At 45.3% G+C, this 6,959-nt stretch overlaps 1 long non-coding RNA gene across 4 annotated transcripts in view; it reads right to left on the bottom strand.

The window, feature by feature from the left end:
• Positions 1-175: 175 nt before the first annotated feature.
• Positions 176-6,959, bottom strand: part of LOC122827228 — a 99,255-nt gene continuing 92,471 nt past the window's right edge. The window contains exons 8-11 of one of the 4 annotated variants that reach the window (XR_006369999.1): positions 3,583-3,722; positions 3,418-3,504; positions 520-1,126; positions 176-211 (exon numbers count right to left, since the gene is read on the bottom strand). This is a non-coding gene — a long non-coding RNA (uncharacterized LOC122827228). Of the gene's footprint in view, positions 212-420; positions 1,127-2,346; positions 3,040-3,417; positions 3,505-3,582; positions 3,723-6,959 lie in introns of those variants that run through there. The other 3 variants (XR_006370000.1, XR_006370001.1, XR_006370002.1) reach the window with 3 other exon arrangements.

Below are 6,959 nucleotides of genomic sequence, written 5' to 3'. Positions count from 1 at the left end.
GATTTCCCTGAACGCACATCACTAGTCAATAATAACCCATGGGCGTGCTGCGGTGGCGTGGGGGATGGCGCGACCCACATTTGGAGGCCTTGGATCCTCGACGCGGCCGTCGTGGGTTCGATTCCCGGACCCGACGATATTTGCCGCCTGTCTTCCCCCTTTCCTGTCAGCCTGCTGTTGTGTGGGGGACACTAGAGCCCACAGAGGATCACTGGAGGGGAAAAATAAATAAATAAATAAAATAAATAATAATAACCCATAATAAACATAGATCATTAAATTGATGGTAAATCTTTGAAAATGAATTCTGGTTGTAGATTTCTTGCGTCTATTCAAACCGTTTCATCCTAGGATTGTGCTAGCAGAGATCTGCAAAATGGGCTAGCTACAACCTGACTTTTTTTCTTCTTTTTCACTTCATCAGACGTCCATGAAAGTTGTAGCTGATGTCAGTCTGCCTTCAGACCACCAAAATCTCTACACCACTAATTACAAGCAAGATGGGGCAGCAATATTTACCTCTCTAATGTCACTGCTATTGTTTGCTACAATGTAACAAAAGTGACATTTTGTTACTTTGTGTAGGGTTGCTTCCTGGAGGAAGTCGGATGGAAGAGGAAACGGTGTCGTCGTCGCAGCCTTCAACTGTAAATCCTCGCCTTTTCATGGCCGTCAGTAAAACTGCCGCCAAGAAGACAGACCCCCGGGGGAGCGTTGGGGGGGTGAGGTGAGCCTGAAGGACGAGCTGTCCCTCACACACACAGTTGCTCTTTTTTTTTTCTCCCACCACCAGTTCCTTTCACTCCGTCTTTCTGTCGATGTCGCACACTCTTTGGCTCCCCCGTCTCGACTCACCCTGCCTCTCTTCACACTCGCTTCGTCTCATCACTTTTACTGCTTTTTGCTCTTTTTTTCCTTCTTCTTCTTTTCTCTCTCGCAGACATCACATGCTCCCGCTCCCAATGAGGGAGACCCCCCCCCCTCTAAACCCCCCGATGTCCTCGAGTCCGGAGGCAAGTATCAATCCCAGGGAACCTTACTGAGGGACCGCGGGGGTCGTGACCCCCAGGCCCAGAGTCCCAGTATTCATTTCCTCTCGTTTCAGGAAGCAGGAACATGAACGTTTCTTGGGAGAAACAGAAAAGAAAAAAAAAAAAAATCACCATAGGATCACACAAATCAAGGACAATTGAGTTAGTGTAAAGTGTGTGTGTGTGAGAGATAAAAAGCATTAAAGGTGTTTTGGTAGATGAGTGTGTGACCCATAAAGCTATAAAGAGGGTAGTGGGATCTTTTCCTCAGGCTTTTTCCATCCGAGCGTTCCATCCCTCTCTTCTCTGTTTACATTTATAAGGAATATTTCAACATTTTCTCTAAAAAATACATATCGTCTCAGTTTGGACTACTCATAAGTTAAAAATGTTCAAACCTGATTAAAAGATAAAGTCTTAGGGAGCGGTGAACTTATCGACTCATAAGTAAACTTAAGCAAAGTGTCGATAAAATTCCTGATTTCTGATAAAAGACAAAATAGAACTGAACAAAACCAAGGAATTACACAGAAAATATTCATTAGTCTCAAAATGAATATGAGACTACTGCAAAAATACAATTCATGCATTTTCTCTTTTATTTATTCATTTTAGAGCATTTTCCAAGTTTATTTGAACAATTAAGCTTCCGTTGTTCCAGGCCGACTGAAAGGTTCCAGCGTGTATCCGGATGTTTCTGGGTCAAAGCTGCTCTAATTAGCCTCTTCCTCTGTTTTCCCTCCTCTTCACTCCGTAGTGCTGGCACACCTCTGGCCCGCTTCCTCCTGTTTTCCTCTCCACAGCGAGGACGAGCCATCACCATTCGAGACACATAGCCAGCCCCGGCCTGGAGTGACAGCACGCACACACACACACACGCCCACACGCACACACACACACACACACACGCACGCACACGCACACACCCACTTCCAGAGCCATGATCCATCCACGCACGTACGAACGCGTGCCCTCCATCCGTCACATTTACATTTCAAACTACCTGCTCTTCCACCAACACATCCATTATTTACCAGCCTCTGGCCAAAGAGAACACCATATTCACACTCCCCAGGTAGAGAGAGTGTGTGTGTGTGTGTGTGTGTGAGTGTGTGCAGCAGGTACGGCAGTCTGCTGCTTCCCACAGCAGCCTCCAATTACATTTCCCAACTTCATAAACTTTATTTTATTTTCCTCTTCCTGTTCTCATTCCACTTCCTCCATCGCGCCCGTTTCCCCGCATTTGATCGTTTTAAATTTGATCGAGGCCCGTTTGCCACCGAGGCGCGAGTCAAAAACTCTCAACGCCGCCCAAATCTGACAAAAATGAAAACTCGCCACTGATTTTTATTCACTTTTTATTGCTGAGAGGAAAAGGTGAGGAAGTAAGACGCTTTACCTTCTGTATAATGGTGCATGTTTTGGCTTTAGAAGTTATCTTCTTCTGCTAAACCTTTGACTTTTTTGTGGCTAATGTTCATTACAGTAGAAAAAATGAAAAAAACAAAAAAAACAAAGGGAAGGTGTGGGTTGGTATGGAGCTCGCCAGAGTCAGAACTAGTAGAACCAAATACAGCTGTGAGTCTGAAAGCAACACTTCTGGTCACTGCTGTCCAGGCAGTTGGCATGGAGACGGTGTGATGTTCTCTCCAGTAGACCACAGCAAGCGACACTCCTTGGCCGGGATTCCTGGCCGCTGTCCAGAGCTTCCCGCCGGCTCGGCTCCTCCCACTTTCTCCTCTGCGTCGTCCTCCCGCTTCTCCTCGCAACGGAGCCGGCGGATATTTATACGCCTCAAACATCAAAGAGATGTCACAACAGCGGTGATGAAGCGTTAGACATATCACCTTGACGCCATGCTTCCTCGCTGTGGACAGCAGTCTGTTCCTTCACACTCTGCGGCGCCGGCGGAAGGTGTGATGAGTCCGTGACGCAAAGCAGCAGCAAGCCGTCCCGGGGCCTGATGGGTCAGGAGGCGGAGGAGAGAAATGGGTTCCTACGGACCGGGCTGCATCATGTCGAGATGCAGGAAAACAGGAAAACTGCATCGGCTTTCAAGTGAGCACTTTATAGAGAACGGCTGATGAAGTATTTGGACACGGGGATGGAAGTCTGGAAGTACTGATAATTTTCCACATTCTGTGCTTTCTGTAATCAACTGGTCACACACATCGTTCAACCAGACATAAACCTATACACATATTTTGTTTTCAAACTCCACTGAAGTTTATTTCACACTTCAGATTCCAACAAAACAAACTACAAACCATCTTTTCCATTCGTCTGTACCGCTTCCCATGCCCCCCCCTGCAATGGCAATGCGACACCCCCAGGGGGCGCGCCCCACACTTTGGGAACCGCTGGATTAAAGCGAAACGATCCATACCTGTTAGCCTGCAGGATGAAATCCTGATCCGATCCAGACCTTCCAGACTTTCCAGAGTCGATGTCCGCAGGGCTTTTCTCAGACGCACTGAAAGAGGAACGACATCATTCATACATTTCCGGAATCACATCGTGGACCAAGTGAGCAGATTTGCATTGAACTGACCTCAGAAGAGTCCCTGGAGTTCAGATTCCGGTCAGTAGAAAGTGGAACAGATTCTGGTCGTCATGGAGCCTTCTGGAAGGTCACAGTTCATTGGCTTCTGCTTAGGTTCTGTCAGGCCGCCAAGGAACCTCATCCTAGAGCTACCAAACAAACCCAGCTCATCACTCCTCCACCACCATGCTTTATGGTGGAACGTATTTAGCTCTAGGACTTGAAGACAGCAAATGTCTTCTGGGTCTTCCTCATCTTTACATCTTTTCACTCACATTTTATAACATAGTTATGGTGTGTGTTGAGGTGATGAGTTGATTTGAAGATTCAATTGGTATTAAGAAAGACTTGCAATAAGACCTTGAACACAGAATCAAATAATCAAAGCAACAAAACAACCCAGGATCTGACATCAGTGAGGTCACATCTTCCCACCCTGGCATTCCCCCTTTTAAAATCCTTTTAAAGCAGGTTGGGTGTTTATATATTCCTCACCTTCTGACCCATACTCAGTTATTTTATATCATAATCATTGTCTGTCATTCAGTTGTTCATCCTCTACTTCCTCTTTGAAACCCTGTGGGTGCAGCTGAATGGACCCTAGTTTTTGGTAAATGTGGATTTTTCCCTCCAACTAGACTTCATGCTCCCATTTTACATCAGAATCAAGGGTCCATGAAGGTCGTTGTTGATTCAATTCAGTGCCAAATTCAAAAATACTTTATTCAACCCAAAGGGAAACTGAAGGTTGTTGTAACTCATATTAATTCAAAGTTGTGAGTTAACTCATAACTGCTTGACTCATACCGATAAACCTCAAGTAGTTTGGAAGTTGCCCTTCTCAGATTGATGGATGGTAGTAATTGCCTCTCTCAGGTCTTGGCTGATGTCTTTTCACCAAAACAGTCCAACCAGTTTGAACTTCTTCAGAAACATCAAAGAAGTTGGCTTCTTGTCGTCACATCACTGTCATTGGAAGTTTTTTTTTTTTTTTTAGTACTTTCAGGTATAAATTCAGTAAACATTTGAGTTGTTAACGTAACTTTTTTTTTTTTGCAACAAAACTTTTTTTTTTTTACCTTGTGAGATCTAATTTTCTAACTCGGTGTCAACTACTTGATGTGATTTTTAACAAGTCTGTGCTCACTTGCAAATCAAGACGTGTGAACCAACCAGACTCAACCAGCAGAATACGGGAGAGGAAACTTGTTTTTTTTTTCTCTTGTCTGCAGGTGTGATTGCACCTTTTGCTTCATTACAGTTTTAATCCTGTTTATTTTTTTGTTTGTTTTGTTTCTTTGGGGGGGAGGAAAAAAAAAACAAAAAAACAACATCCTGATGAAAATCCTCCTCAGAGCTCTTGTCGCGTTAGTCAACGAGGCCCCCGCGACTACAGGCTGTTTACAAAGCCGAGCCGCCGCGGCGACCCGAGGGGAGCGGCGCCATCAAAGCTCGCCGAACGCACGTCACCCTTCGAGGGGGTCTTTGAAATCTGGCCCCTCATCCTCTCGCAGGAGAGCATCACGCTGTATTAGGTGGTAAATATTTGACGGCCGGCAAAAATCACAAGATGCAAGAAGGAAACCTCAGAGCACGCAGCTGTTACCCCCCCATCCTCCACCTCCTTGCATTCTCCCCCCACCCCCCTTCCCTCCATCACCCCCACCACCTCGCAGACAGAGGCGGTTTATGGCTCAATGGTGCATTTTGCAGATAAAGTAGCAAAACTACTAGAGGCGGTGTTGCGATGGCAACACTGGTAGGGAGAGCAGGTTCTCCATTACTACTTAATTTAGGCTCTCTAATTGCATTCCACACAATCTGTGGCCACAATGTTGCACAGAGGATGGAAAAGAAGTAGTTAATGCGGGTTGGGGGTGCTGGCTGGCGGGGGGTCTGGTCCTCGGTAAGCCCCTGCCTGGGAGCGAGCGCGCTGAAACAAGCCACAAATGGCTTTGAAATTGTCTTTATTGCCGTTTGCCTTGATAGAATGTGTAGTTTAAGCACGAGGCACAACATTAAATTTAATTTTGCTGGAATCCTCAGGAACGCGTTGTCTTTAATTTGAGGACAAAATCTGTGTGGTGTAAATACACCGACTGCAGAGTTGGAAGCCATCTTAGTCTAATTGGTTGGGCTTCGGAAGGAGAACGGCGAAGCATCGGAGTCTCGTCGGACGGCCGCGGAAACGAGGAGGCTGAAATGACTGGTGAAGGACCCCATCTACGCAGGACTGAGTCGTACCCCAGTTGTCTGCCTGACCTCTCTACTGCCTCAAACAACTGCGAGGATGTTGAGAGACAGACTAAGTTCTGGTCCCTGTGTGGCCCAGTTGACCAAATCCTCTTGACTATAGAGAAAATCAAGCAAGTTTGACTCACTGTCACTGCCAAAGATAACAAAGACATTACTGAGATAATTGTTGATATATCAGTTGCCGGTACAATGTCATCGACAATGCCTTCTTTTTTTTTGCACATTCAAAAGTTTCAGCAAACACTTGCCTTGCATGACTGATCAGCTGTCTCTGCTTTTAGGAATCCATTCCTCTCCCCATGTCTGCAGACAGCATGCGACATTGGTAATACTAGTCTAGGTGACCAACTATTTCAACTTGCCTGACAGCAACACATTCCTGAAAACCTCTCTCCATTCTTCTGAGATGCTAGTTAGCAACCTCTGCTTCCTTTTTATTAAAGTCATGACGGGGCCCTGCATCACTCCACACCATGCATAATATGCTTTAAAAAAAAATTATTATTTTCATTTCGGCAATATCTTAAATGTTTGCTCAAAACAAGCATGACAGTTTGTTGTAAACATAGCTAGTGATGTCTATCAGTCTGAGAGTCATTACCCACAAATCCAGAAAATAAGGAACCGTAGAGGACCATCCCATGAAGTGGCCAACCTACCAAGATTACCCCAAGGAGCTAACTGAACAAAATAAAAACAAGCCTGAATCTTGTCTCAAAAAACCCACCAAGACTTGTAGGAAACATTCTGCTGAGATGAAGGTCTGTACTATAAGTGAGTGTCATGCTTCATCTGGTGAAAAACTCAGTGGAATGTTTTCTACAACAAAAACAAGGAAGGTTGCAGCTCGCCTTGCATTTTCCTACTTGGTTGCTGCACTCGAGTTCTGACCGACGCCTACTGGCTTAAAATTGATCCGATGCAAAATTAAAAGTTCTTTCAAGCAGCTGAGGACACAAATAACCCAAACTGTAGATTTGTAGTATTAATGCCAGATGAGTTACCACACTGAGGTAGAGTCACTGAGAGACGTTTAGGTGCTAAAGAGACTTTCAGCTTCATTCTGTCTGAACCACATTCTAGCAACACCTTCCACATGTGGATTCCTTCATGCAGTTTTTTTTCCTCAG

This window comes from Gambusia affinis, linkage group LG24 (genome assembly GCF_019740435.1).
Source record: "Gambusia affinis linkage group LG24, SWU_Gaff_1.0, whole genome shotgun sequence".
NCBI lineage: Eukaryota > Metazoa > Chordata > Actinopteri > Cyprinodontiformes > Poeciliidae > Gambusia > Gambusia affinis.
This window is presented reverse-complemented; position numbering and strand designations above follow the sequence as displayed.